The sequence below is a fragment of the Phyllopteryx taeniolatus genome, chromosome 7 (assembly GCF_024500385.1).
Source record: "Phyllopteryx taeniolatus isolate TA_2022b chromosome 7, UOR_Ptae_1.2, whole genome shotgun sequence".
NCBI lineage: Eukaryota > Metazoa > Chordata > Actinopteri > Syngnathiformes > Syngnathidae > Phyllopteryx > Phyllopteryx taeniolatus.
The window spans coordinates 22,043,346-22,058,119 of NC_084508.1; the positions used below are offsets into that span (position 1 = coordinate 22,043,346).

Here is a 14,774-nt window from a genome sequence, read left to right on the forward strand (position 1 = left end):
AGGGCTTAAGTAATCGTTATTTTAAAAAAAACTTAATAATTAAATATTTACAAAATAAATAATTTATAATGTAAACATAAAATGTTTATTTGCTGTTTTCATAACATTTTCAATATTCTTTTCTGAAATCGTGAAGTATCTATCAACACATTTCCCTTTTTTTGTTTTTGTCCCACTTAAATATTTGTTTTATGAGTTGAATTTTTCAACTTCTGTGTCTTTTATTGCCAATTATGTTCCCCGAAGAGAATGACCTGAAGCCATTGAATAACTTCAATTTAGATTGTGTGAGTTCTGTTATTAGTCTGTTTATCCACATCTGAGTGAGGATGTCAGCACTCAAATTGCTTGATTTGCATAAACAACAGGAATTAAGCATGTTTTTCTCATATAGTGCTGGGATAATTAATCACTTTTTACCTTCTTATTATAATCATTGTAGTGTCAGGCTATATTTATGCCAAGTACAGTAGGGGCGCCGTTTTCCCTGCGGACGGTAGGAACATCTGGGTTGTGTTTCTATAAAGATGACACAAGTGCTTCAGTTACACCATGTTTCTAAACTTGGCCAATGTTGTATCCTATTGTTGATCTTGGATCTAATTTTCACAGGCTTTTTTTTTTTTTATTATTTCAGGTGAGCTTCCACATTTCAGAACCTGCTATTTAATCAAAAGTTTTTCCTCTATGGTCCAGATTTAGGCCAGACAGCCAGTTTAGTTTATACTCTGTCAGAGTCCTGAAAGCCCCATGCTGTGACGGACACCTTTAACATGTAGGGAAAACCATGGTTAATATTTATTTTGACTACAAAAATTCTAGACTTAATCTAGAGAAGCTCAAAATAAAAGTCAATTAATTTTTGGGGAACTGTTCACACTCAGATGTCATGAAATGTGCAAAGATTTAGCCCTCCCAAAAAAGACCAGATAAAACCTAAAAGATGTGAGATGAGCTGGGACTTATTAGTGGCTTGTTGAATCCAGTTGTGGTTCATTCATGCATCATTCAGTGCCTAAAATGTCTCTCGTTTTGATCATTTGCATTTCATATCAATATTCTAAATTGTTAAATATCGCAAGATTAAATTATTACTGCTGTTAAAATCAGTATGTAGTCATGTGTCCATGTGCCATTAATCTTTCCCACAGCACAAATTAAGTTTTGACACTTCAACTTCCAATAGATAAGGCTTTTAATTAAATCACATTGTCGCTTGTGATACAGTCAAACCTATAAGCATAGTCTTTTCCAGGACGATGGTCAACGTCTGATTTTGTTTGGATTTCAAACTTGCTCCCGTAAAAAACTATGAAAATGTAAATAATCCGTTTCAGGGTCTGCAACTGTTACTATCTTAAAAACTTGACTAGAACAGCAAAGAAAATAAAATAAATTAGCGTTAATTATTTCTACTGTAATAAAATTCCTGATAAAAGGTTGCAAGCTGCATTATTGATTACTGTCAGTGGTGGTTTCTGTCATGTGCAATATGTGTGGCAGCAGCATAAAAAAAACAGCATTTTAATTTATTTTTTTGCCGAGTGAATTCTTTTATTTTTTTTTATTGCTTGTTGATCGTTGCCGCTGGTATGGGGCCCCTTGTGGAGCCGCCTTCTGTGGGTGTACGAAGAGAGATGCATCGCGATGTATGATACACAATTTCTCAGTAAGTGCACCTGCTACTGAGAGAATGTGAATCCCAGCGCTAACGGCGACCCATAATCCAATCATTAGACCAAATCACTATAGTTATCGGATTCTAATGATTAAGAACAGTCAACTGAACTGTCATTCCCATCCCTAACACAGTGAACGCAGTGAAAATGTACATTTTGACACTGGCATTTTACTGCTTTGAATGTGAATACATTTCATGTAAATTGTGGTATATTCTCTTCTTTTCTTCTGAAGTTCTTCTCCTGAGAAGAACCTTGTTGGTCCATCTTTTGGAATACGTATCACAAAAAAAGAACAAAGAAAAACTTGAACTCACAGAATTAATCAGTCGATGCTTCCTGAACCGAGATGCTCTTGGATGTTGAACTTGAACTTTGTGCAACTTTAGAGACCCCCCCCCCCATAAAAAAAAAAAAAAATATACATATATATATTCCCACTATAATCCACACCACTGCCTGTGGTACATCATTTTAAATGTATGGAGGCCAATTATAAATTGCATGATCGGCGCTCAGAAGGAGGATGGATGATTAAAGTTGCGATGCAACATTTCATCTTCCAGAGTAAAAAAATCAAGCCTAGAAAATGAATTTGCCAGTGTATACTGTGCTGCGCCAAAGCAACTGCACACCCCCACATTATCAGTATGCAAAGCATTGGACAGGAAGCTCTGGAATCTAAAGTCTAATGGGAATCCAGCGATGAAGGGTCGAGGACACGCAAGTATACCTCACATTTTAACTAAATCATTCCTTTTTGTCCGTACACCAAGGAAATGGTGACTGCATAAAGAGAGTCAGATTCAAAGAAAGGCAACATGATATCCAATGTCACCGCCAAGCTATCAGGAGACTATGTGGTTTTAATCAAAGGCTCCCATCATAATGTCCACAGGCCTTTAGCTGTTCATTTGCAGTAGTCGGTGCACAGGGCTGCGAAAGTGCTGGCTCACTGAAAATGCTCACGCTCTCTCTTTCCGAAGATTTTATGTGGATTATCTTTGATTGACCCAATTAGGCTAGTCCGTTGGGTGGTGCTTGCTGCTTATTAGCGCCTCACATTGGGTTAATCATTAGATACAGTTGATGAGTGACGTGTGCAGCAACCTGGAGGAAGGCTGACACGAGCCTCCTTTCAAGTGCAAATGAAACCGAACGATTCAAACAGCTGCACCCATATCTCTAAAAGTAGCTATTTTACAATAAGTGGGTCTATATTTCGGGATGAATATTTCAGCCACCTTTGAAAATAATCTAGTTCAAATTGTTGGACATTTGAACACAAAATCCACCCAAGGGGTACAGTTGAGTTTATGATATATCAACCTTATGGTTAAAAAAGATAAACCTCAAAGCGGCTAGCATTTCAGATGGTTATGGTGACTTCAGCTGGTCTACATATAAAACAAAACATTCAAACTTGGTAGCCATTTGTGTTTTATATGATGGGTACAAATACATTTAAGCCATGGCGCTGCTGCTCTACCAGACCTTACACGGTAACATTTTCAACTTAAAACTGAAAACTTTATATGGCAACACACTGAGTACACAAACTTTTGAAATTGGGTCTGAATGTATGTCTTTTCAAACAATTTTCAAACAATACATTATCAATACACACACATACAAAATGCTGCAACTACAACCTGCTATTTTTTGTCACTTCTGCTGCCTTGCTTCATTGACGAGCAATTTGTATCTTTTTTTGTGGTCAAAAGTCATCAGATGGTGTTGAATTAATTGAATACAAAAATGCTAAAGGACTTAAGACTCATATTCAACATTCTTGACCTCAACCACTGGGCACTTGATACTGAGCCGCACAGATAGCTTGAAAAAATAATATATATATCCATCCATCCATTTTCTGAGCCGCTTCTCCTCACGAGGGTCGCGGGCGTGCTGGAGCCTATCCCAGCTATCATCGGGCAGGAGGCGGGGTACACCCTGAACTGGTTGCCAGCCAATCGCAGGGCACATACAAACAAACAACCATTCGCACTCACAGTCATGCCTACGGGCAATTTAGAGTCTCCAATTAATGCATGTTTTTGGGATGTGGGAGGAAACCAGAGTGCCCGGAGAAACCCCACGCAGGCACGGGCAGAACATGCAAACTCCACACAGTCGGGGCCGGCGATTGAACCCGGGTCCTCAGAACTGTGAGGCTGACGCTCTAACCAGTCGTCCACCGTGCCGCCTAATATATATATATTTTATTATTATTATATTTTGTTGTTGTTGTTGTTGTTGAGTGGAGCATGAGACGGTGGGTTGCGCCGTCAAGGATTAGCTTACCATCAGGAAACTCAGTTGCCACTGCCTCGACCCTGCCCCATTGGCTATTAGCTTCTGGTTAGGAAAGTGGGTCAGCAAAAAGTACCCTTGGAGTGGCAAAATTGTCCTCAGTGCAGGAAAAAGTGCCCCAAAAGTACTGTTCCCCCCCCCCCCCCCAGCTTTCAAACTTGTTCCCCCGCCCCTGGTCACAGATTAAGTTTTGGTGACAGGCGTGGTTCACCGTGGACTGGTAATCAGTCAATCACAGGGCAGAAATATTAGCCCCGAACATACATTTGGTACCTTTCTTGAATAGGAAAATGGATTTAAAAAAAAAAAAAAAAAAAAGCATCACAAAATAAAACCAGCTGTGACTTCACCAACATCATGTCTCGGAAATGACAAGGCAGCTAATCCATCAAATGTCACCCAGCATTCACTTTTCTGTTTATGTCCACCCGCTATACTTTGTTTGTTCTACATACAGAAAATCAAAATTCCTCCCCATTGATTTTCAACTGTGTGCTCGCTAACATTTTTACATATTTGTGCATATATTTATGATGTTCTTTATGGCATCATAACCCAAAGTTTATGAGACAGTTACAGTACAGTGGGATGGGAATGAATTGAGTGGCAGCGCAATCTGCTGCAGATGCAGGTGAAGTCCCCTGTGTGAAGGATGGAGGGCAAGAGGTAATTTGTGAAGCGACTCACCTGCCAAAATGATGAAGAGTCCTCCATTGTTGATTTTCCCGCAAGTGTCTCCCAGTCAGGAGTCATAAGAGAGCAGAGTTTACAGTTTACAGTGAGATCCAGGAGATCTGCTAGTCCATTTTATGTGTACGTGTGTGCGTGCATGCGTGCGTGTGTGCGTGTGTGTGTGTTTGCGAGAGAGTGAAAACGTGTGACATTTGCAGAAGTAATTTTTCATTTTTTGACACTGTTGCCTTTGGGCTCACTTTATGACAAGACATGTAAATAGATTATACTTTCATCAGGGAATACGCTTGGCATCGTGTAACCCTACACATGCTCTAGAGATACAATACACGCTAGTACTGCTTGTTTCTTTAAAAGCATGTAAAGTACATTGTATTGTCTTCTAAATGAATGACAGCGGTTTTCAGCACCAGGGGAGCTCAAGCCTTTCCCAGCTAATTTTGCGCAAAAGGCAGATTACACCCTGGATTGGTCACGCATACATGCCTCTTTTGGAATGTATTTTCTTTAATAGGCCAACGTTAACAGTTTTCTTTTTCTTTAATGTAAACATAATGCATCTGTACAGTACAGTATATTGCACATTTCTATGTTAAATACGTAGATCCTCTCTCCCCAGACATTAGTGTCCCGTATTTTTTTGTTTTCCGGCTCCAATGCAACCCAGCGAGATTGATTACTGCATCCATCTCACAACCCACGCATCTGACCCATTAAGACCACAACCCATGCTGTTAAGACCTTTAACATAAACACACACAGCTTCCTGACACTGGGCAGCACACTACATTACACTATGCCTCTAAAGTCTTGAGATTTCATTGTGCACTGCACATATTCACGACACCCGGAACTTGGTGTAACAAAGCAGCCCCAGAACATAATCTAGCCTCCTCTGATCGTCACGGAAGATCCACAGTTCTTTTCTTTTTGTGCTTCAGTTGTGCGTCTATAAACATGAAGCTGGCCAGCACGGAGGATGAGTCATAAGCACATCCGCCTTACAGTTCAGAGGTTGGGGGTTGGAATCCAGACTGTGGCCTTCCTGTGTGGAGTTTGCATGTCCTTACTATGCTTTCATGGGTTTTCTGTGGCTATTCCAGCTTCCTCCTGCATTCCAAAAACATGTTAACTGAAGATTCTATATTGTCCGTAGGTTTGAATGTGAGTGTGAGTGGTTGTTTGTCTCTAGTGTATGTGACCTGCGACCGGGTGGCAATCAGTTCTGTCTGTAGCCTGCCGCTCACCAAATGTCAGCTGGGCTAGGCTCCAGCTCACCCGCAACCCTAATGAGTATAAGTGGTATCGAAAATGAATGGATGCATGGATGGATGGATAAACATAGAGCTTTTGCAAATTTCCAAGAAGCTCCAGTTTTGTCTCAGAAGCTTTTTCCATAAGCTTTGTGGCTTGGGACAATGCATTTTGGCAAATTCTACTCTTGTCAGTTTCAAGTGATTTCAATGATCGTTGTTGTTTTTTCCACCTTCTTTAACAGAAGGGTACAGCATTTTTCTCTTCCGATCATATCCTCTTTTCGGGACCTTAACAAAAGACTTGTTTCTTTTAGTTACCGTCTTTTGAGCTGTTTCCTCAACCAATAACATGGGACTATCGTTGGTTAACATTTGATTTACTATTCATGCAGACGTTCATATTCATGGTCAAACAATCATTCCGAAAGCGCTGTCACAATTCATCGAGTGCTTGGAATGCTTCTATTCAGAAAAAACATATTGACTAATAATTTGAATGTCCTTTTATAACACAAGTTCCAGCTTCTCTATTCAGTTCAGATTACATATTGTGGATTTTCCACAAATAAGCATTTTTAAGAGCGATTATTATTATTATTATTTAAATTTTTGCATGGCTATTATTGGTATTTAATATTGACTATAGCTGCTGCCTTTAATTCACACATTAAAAGCATTAAGTAATCCAGATAAAACTGTTCTATTATGAAGATTTTATATGACAATTTCACTCTTAAGAGTTTTATGGACTGTTTATTTGCAAATCACGAATACGATTCAATATTTTTTTTTAGGAAATCAATGCAAATGAATTCAGATGCTACACCAGTATTTTGGGGAAATACTGTAACTATAAGCACTTACATACACAGTATCCTATACGTACATAGTCTGACTTTGTTCCAATAAAGATTCAGATTTTTGGAGTCTGTGCACTGTGTTATTTGATACAGGAGGACGATTACAAACTGCACATTGCAGTGGCACCAGTGTTGCACATGATGATGGCCATTTGTAGAGAAGGCTCTAAATATTTCACACCTGGAGAGTTGTAGACAGGTCTTGCTTTAACAAACGCAGTCAGGAACACATCAGGATCCCCATCTGTCGAAAAGAGATGGAGGCTGCCCCTGAGGAAGTCACACAAGAAGACACAGTAAAACCAATAATAGTGCTCCCCTGTGCATATACAATGTGCTGTCAAACCTCTTGATGGTGCAACAGCCTGATGGCTTCCCAGGCAAATGTGTAACGTTTTAAAGGTATCCTTAATTTATGAGAAAATGGCTCAAAGTTGCATCTGCTTTTAATGTAAAAACCACATGGCCTCTTAGATTCTAAAATATTTTTGGTCATCTTTTTGTTTATTTTATTTTTTTACTCAAAAACCTTCAAATATTAGTACATTAAATGGTATCACACAGCTGTCCAAAAGTTATTTTATTATACCATGAAAAGTTGAAATAAAGTTTTCAATCATTTATAGTGGACTCATCTTATTTGGAAATTCAAACTTTAACAGGCAATTAATAGACACTTTTTAACTTTTGTGACTTAAATAAATTGTTGTTTATGCAATCAATGTTATTTATTTCCTCCAATGTCATTGCATTGCATTGGTTGCGGATTTATTCTTGATTATTTTTGCTTCATAAGATAGAAGAGGCACATGCAACAGAAAGTGAACATATATATATATATATATATATATATATATATATATATATATATATATATATATACATTTAAATTAAAATGTATCTTGTCTCATGATGGATTGTCATATACAGTATAAGCATTAATATAGTTAGTTATCTATATGACATATACTTAAGCATCACATTATAAAATATTAGTAAAAACAATCACGTAATTTATAGAAAATGTTTAAAGGCTTAAAGAAATGACTTTTTACTACTTTCAAGACATCCAACCATTTGGACCGCCTACATTACAGTAACAGCTGTGATGAATTTATATGTTCAAACCCAAACTGAAAAATCAATATTCTGCTTTATCACACAAATACCGTATTTTCACGACCATAAGGTGCACTGTATTAAAAGGCGCAGTCTCAGTTACGGGGTCTATATCTGTATTTAAGACATACATAAGGCGCACCGCATTATTGGCCGTAAGCATGGTAAAACATACGCTAGCCTGAAACATACGGTAGCATGCATGCACGCTAAAACAACGCTTTTAAAAAGGCAGCGGGAACAAAACTGAGTTCGGTTGTACTTTGTTGAAGTATTTAACAATGTACTCACGTTATTTTTTGATCAATCCTCATCCACAAATCCATCAAAGTCCTCCCCCAGGTGGTCTCCCCCAGCGTCACCGGCTGTGTCCTGCCCGTCAGGAAGCTGTAAATCCACTGGCAGATGCCAGGTGAGACGCTGAGCTGGAGAAGGTTGGAGGAAAGGAGTTCAGGGATGATGGTGTTGAACGCTGAGCTGAAGTCCACGAACAGGGCACGCTCCGAGTTATAGCACTCAGTCCAATGGTGACTGTAGAGACGCTTCTCCCAGCTGTTCTTTGCTCATTAATCCATTGCTCGAGTTGGTCTTCCAACTCGGGCCACCTCGCCTTGTTTCCGCGGAAACTCATCTTCGTCTTCTTGACTTGGCGAAGCTCGTTTTCCTGCTTCCTCTACTTGCGAACCATGGATTCGTTGATCTCTCGCGGCTGCTCAATTCCCATGTTCCTCCGCGTAACTAATAGCTTGCAGTTTAAACTGTGTTTCGTAAGCGTGTCTCTTCGTAGGTGCCAAACCGATGCACTTACCGGAACTATATACCTACTGGGGGCGTGTCTTTAGCGTCCTCTGTCACGCGCACCCTTCCCCCTTTACGTCTGCATGCTGTCCACAGTCACGTCCGCATTCCTCTATATAAGCAGCGTGTCGGCAGGAAATGCTACCAGTCAGTCAAGCGGAGCGCTCATTAAAGTCACACAACAACATTTACAGATTTTGGAACTCGGTGCACACATAAGGCGCGCCGCATTATAAGGCGCCCTGTCCATTTTGGAGAAAAGTTAAGACTTTTAATTGCGCCTTAAAGAATAAATTTAAATACTGTCCATACATACACATTGCCCCTGAAATTAGACCTTGCAAGTTAAAATCTTGAGCAGTTTCAAACATTTTATCCCAAATTTAAGGACATTTTAAGTGAATAAAATAATCTCCATTGGAATTAAAGAATTGGAAGGACCCACGGGAACTTTGAGCCCCCCACCCCCTCCCAAAAAAATATTTAACCTATGTCCTTCCCTTTTAGTTGATTACTAATTTTACAATACAACTAAATACATTATAGTCGAATTGCACAAATAAAAAATAAGTAGGTCAAAGGTACAATATATAAAACTGCAATTTAAAAAATACGTTACATGTCAGTTTGAAATAGTCAACTTTGTTATTATTACTTCTTTTTATGTTGATTATTTGCTTTTTGTGTTCAGTCATTACAACCAGAAATATCAGCAGCGTTAAAAAAAAAAAAAAAAAAAAAAAGCAGCATTTTGCTCTATTTGTTACCCATAATGCTGTCTGTCAGCAGTGTGACGGCCTCGCACAGTTGTCACAAGCGCTCTGTCTCGTGTCTCCCCTCGGACTGCATTAGTGTCAGTGTGCACTCTGCTCTCCTCATTGTGTGTAATCGTTGCTTTGTCTCTCGTGCCCTGACACACACCTCACTGCATGCAACTTCCGCAGTCTCACCGTTCCTCAACCACCAAATCTCTCGCCGTCCCGTGCACCGCTGAACCTCGCTCGTCTCACACCTAAAGGGATTGCTGTCAAGTTGAAAAGGCTGAGCTTGCTATGCCTGACAACTTGCGTATTTGTACGTACGCTGCCATGCAAATGTGATATTGTTTTGTCACTTGGTGGTTGACCCCCACTAGCGGGCCATTAAAAGCGAGGCATTCCAGTCAAACAGAAACAATGCATTTCTGCAAACCCGCCTCTGCAGGACATTTTCAATACTTGTGCTTCTTCTTATCTAAGTGCTATTGTTGGCTACACAAACCCATTTTCTGCTTAATTCAAGCCCTGCTACATGATCCGACGGAGAACCCATGGGGGGATGACAAGAGACCCCTCACCACTCTCACTCTGGAAACGTTCTGTTCTGGTCTTATTTCTGTGTTAAGGTGACACCTTGGAAGACTCCTTGTGTTTTTTTATTTAAATTCAAATTAATAGGATTAGTTGGGAGAACAATCACTATTATATATATATCCCAAAAACATGCATGGTAGGTTGATTGAAGACTCTAAATTGCCCGTAGGTGTAATTGTGAGTGCGAATGGTTGTTTGTTTTGTGTGCCCTGCAATTGTCTGGTGACCGGTTCAGGATGTACCCCGACTCTCGCCCGAAGATGGCTGGGATAGGCTCCAACATGCCTGTGACCCTAGTGAGGAGAAGCGGTACAGAAAATGGATGGATATATATATATATATATATATACACACACACGCACATATATAAATTTCAATTGTTTAATGCTCCACCTCCATGAGCATACATTTGAACAAAAATGTGCAACATATGTTTACGAATATGAGTAGTACTAAATGATGTGTTCGGGTGTCTGTGCAACATACGAGCCATTGGGCATCACATCATCATTGCTGCCACAACAGGGATTGGCCTGTCTCTGCAACACATATAGTTTACCCTGTTACCTGTCACCACCTCAGCTTGAGAGACTCCGTGTCAGCAATCACTGTCTCCAGTCACACGCCTATGAATAAATATTCTACTAGTAGCTCTTTGAGCCTCTCAATTTTTTTGTGGCTATGCACAAGCAGAGCTGTCACAAAACCGTTTCGAGTAACATTTTTAGAAACAATCATTTGCCAAGATTTTTAAACCCTTTTTAGATCTGCATTGTGATTTCAGATTGCTGACAACAGCATAATATGGTGGCCTGCTATTAATGAAATAAGTTGAAATAAAAATTAAAATTCAATTCAATACAGAATATTTCTATTTCACATGTGAGAGCTCAAATGAATGTTTTCCACTTTTACAACGGAACTCTTGATGTGATCTGTATTTTGTCCGTGTTTGCTGCTGCATTTCAGCAATGGGAAAACGAAAGAAAGCTACATCTTTTCAAGGACATGGCACGTTACATATAAATACTTTGGAGACTTCTATCCCCTCTTAATAGCATATCTTATATGGTATATATAGTGATGTTTATCCAGTTTCCTCCACTCTTTAATTAATTGTGAAGACTATGATGCTTGCATGCTTACTGTATATGGATGCAGCCTCTAAATAGATACAGAGCAGAGGAGCCATATGGTGTTGTCTGACATGAAGAAATTAGGCCACCAATGCTGTCTGTTTATTGTCATCAACCTCACCACCTGCTTTGCTTCTGCAGCAGCTAAATGACTATAGAAGCCAATGTGTCCTACCCTATTCTAGCTCGTTTTGTTTCCTTTCATAGGGCAAGTTTCGACAGGAAAATAAACTATTCAGGCATAAAACCACGTTTGATTTAAAAAAAAAAAAAAAAAAAAAAGAGAACAAAAATGTGCTCTGGCTCAATCATTTGTCACCTGCAAAAATCCATGACTCAATGAGTTTGACTGTGCTACAGCTACTATTTGTTAGCCTGGATCAAACGGAGAGTTCATATCTGGGTGGAACTGTATCTCCCTTTAGCTTTTAAGAGCCCACATAAGCACATAACCTGACTGGATTATTTAAGTCCATCTATGTAACATTCTATCTGCCAAAAATAGGGTCTGAACATTTTGAAAACTCTTGATTAGATCCAGGCAAACATGGTTGAATTGACATGCTGACCCCACACAGCCAATTTCCATCTCACCAGAGATTTGACCGAGACATGGTTATTTACTTCGACCATTTCAAACTATAGCGTCTCAGCAAAATTTAGTTTCTGTCATTGTCAATCCATGTTAATTGTATCCTACTGAGGGAACACAAGCAATACATTGATAGGCATCTATGCGCTGCGACTGCTTCAGAGATATTTTTCCTTAAGCAGATACAAATGTGTTTTGATTTGGTGTGCTTTTAGCAGCACTGGGGATTTCATCAAAGTCACAATAATTGTGTCAATTCATTCAGTTTAAAATATATATATATATATATATATATATATATATATATATATATATATATTATTATTATTGTTAATTTTATTTATAGGTGGCTTTTAGGTCACTCACCGTACAAACGTAGTTAAAAGAAATACAATAAAAAAAACATAAAATATCAATGAATATGGCAAATGTTATAGTAAATGTTAAAGTGAATAGGCAGTACGTTTGGATTTGAAGAGGGTTAACGAGTCTGTGTTTAGGAGGTCAGGTGGTCGTGACTCGTGAGTTCCAAGGGCGGGGGGCATCGGGGCTGAAGGCATGTTTTTAACATACATTTGTTGTCATTCTAAAGACAGTTCATTGCTGGAGCCTATCCCAGCAATCTTTGGACAAGAGGCAGGGTACACCCTGAACTGGTCGCCAGCCAATCGCAGGCCACATAGAAACAAACAACCATTCGCACTCACATTCACACCTACTGGCAATTTAGAGCATTCAATTAACCTACCATGAATGTTTTTGGGATGTGGGAGGAAACCGGAGTGCCCGGAGAAAACCCACGCAGGCACAAGGAGAACATGCAAACTCCACATAGGCGAGGCCAGATTTGAACCCGGGTCCTCAGAACTGTGAGGCAGATGTGCTAACCAGTCTCGGACCGTGCCGCCGGTATGGTATATGTTGTTGTTATTAGGAAATAACCATTTTAAACAAAATTATAAGCAGTCATTAACATTCTATACATTGAATGTGGCCTGTTTGCCCAAGTTTGCCCTAGTGGAGGTAAAAAGAACTACTCAGGTCTTGTAAGCTTATCTGGCATTTACTTCAGTGAGCTGAGGAGTTTTGTCTCTCATGTCAAAAGTAAACAGGCTTGAGCATGATGTTACAGATGGTTCGATTGGCCCCTGCTATATCCTCTTACACTGCGTCCTTGACGCTGTTATTGTGACTGTAGTGCCAAAGCCCACATGGTGCGTCGTCTTACTTTTAAAACTGCTTCCAACCTGGCGTTCTGTGAAGTCCTCTTCCGTCACCGTGGACCCTGTCCTTTCCCTTTGCTCTTTCCTCAGATGAAGACTCGCAGGCCACATTTTGTTTCATGATAAACATTTACTTGAATACACTGTCAGTGAGAAAACATATGGCAGGTCTAAGGCTCACACTATCAGTCAGCAGGCAGTTACTTAGGTCACATTACAAGCTGCCGGCTTCCACTCAAAATAGACACATTTAAAGCGGACCTCAATGCCGAGAGAACAACCTCTAGGGACAGACAACGCACGCTTCCAGAAGCACTTAATTTTTTTCTGTGTCTGAATTAATTTTTCATTGCTGAGCTCCAGACTCAGCAAGGCTTCATGGATTCACTCATCTACGTTGGGTAGACCTGCCACATCCATTTGGCAACGAAATCACACGCTACACCCAGGTGCTTTGTTTGTGGCTTTGTTGCGATGACACAGATCGTTTGTTAGTTAGATCGTGCTCTGTCCTGTCAGCTCGGACTGCGCCGTTGATTTTCAAATGCCTGGGGAAAAGGGGGGAAAAAAAAAAAAAAAAAACTCAAACCAACATATGATCAGGAAGCTTTAGTGTTTCTATCAAGTTGCTTTCAACATTTTAGGACTTTTTCTTGAATTAGAATTTTCCAAATAAAAAGTACCCAAAATATGAGAGTTACCAAAACCTAAAATTGAGACAAAAGGGTTGTTACCATTGGGTACCAGGACCTAAATGGTCTCTTTAGATCTGTCCGCAACCAATTGTCAGCAAGTCCTCCAGTCCTTTGCTTGAACCTAGAACGCACTACAATCTGGCCTGATTCCAGGTTTTGTAGGCAGGTTTTTACTCAATGTGGCCCCATAGAGCCCGAGGATGGATTAAAGATTGATGAGTGCTCTCAGAATCAGTTTATTGCTCTAAAAATCTTCGCATATGATATTAGTGGGAATATTGTGTTTCTGTTTTGCCTCTTAAAATAAGAACACTTCATAAGGCTAAAATAGCAGCAAAGTGTTTGTCAAACAGGGATAGATTCTGCTTCTTTTATGCACACCAGAGAGTTTTTGGGATTGTCACAAAATTGATGAGAAATGTAATCCTGTGGGACAAATAAATACCTTGCATTGTTCACACAGTGGTGCATTTTTCTTGATTTCGTATGTGTACATTTTGCACTTGCTATTTGAGATTTCGCCTGGTCAATCTTGAAAAATGTCTCACTTTTGCTTGTACTTCTGAAATGAACATGAAGTGCATCAGTTCAGCATCAATGGAGAACTATCATGCATGCAAGTGGCAGGAACAACAACATTTTTCATTTTTCTAAAACAAACAACAAACAAGTTTAGAAACACTATAACACAGAGGTGGGCGAAGTATGTTCTGAGGGCCACATACGGCCCACGGTGCATTTAAATGTACACAACTTCGTTGCATTAAATTATCATATGATTATGTATTTATTTATTACTCTATTACTTTTGTATTCCTGTATTGAATTATATATATATATATATATATCCATTCAATAATTGGTGAATGATTTTATTGTAAATAATGAAATAAAAGATTATTTGTAAAATTAAAAAATACATACTTTTAAATGTATATTTTTGATTGTGTCATATACTTACTTAATTGATCATAATTACATTAATTATGAATAATAGAAATAAATTGTGAGCATGTATTGTTACTCTATTATTAAAATAAACAATTTCACATATTTTC

The 14,774-nt window shown here is 39.2% G+C and overlaps 1 long non-coding RNA gene across 1 annotated transcript; it reads right to left on the reverse strand.

The window, feature by feature from the left end:
- Positions 1–6,565: 6,565 nt before the first annotated feature.
- LOC133481071 (uncharacterized) lies at positions 6,566–14,279 on the reverse strand. Its single transcript, XR_009789446.1, has 4 exons — positions 14,162–14,279; positions 13,027–13,569; positions 8,212–8,345; positions 6,566–7,071 (listed from the first exon to the last, which is right to left on the reverse strand). It is a non-coding gene; the product is annotated as an uncharacterized LOC133481071 (long non-coding RNA).
- Between the last annotated feature and the right edge of the window lie 495 nt (positions 14,280–14,774).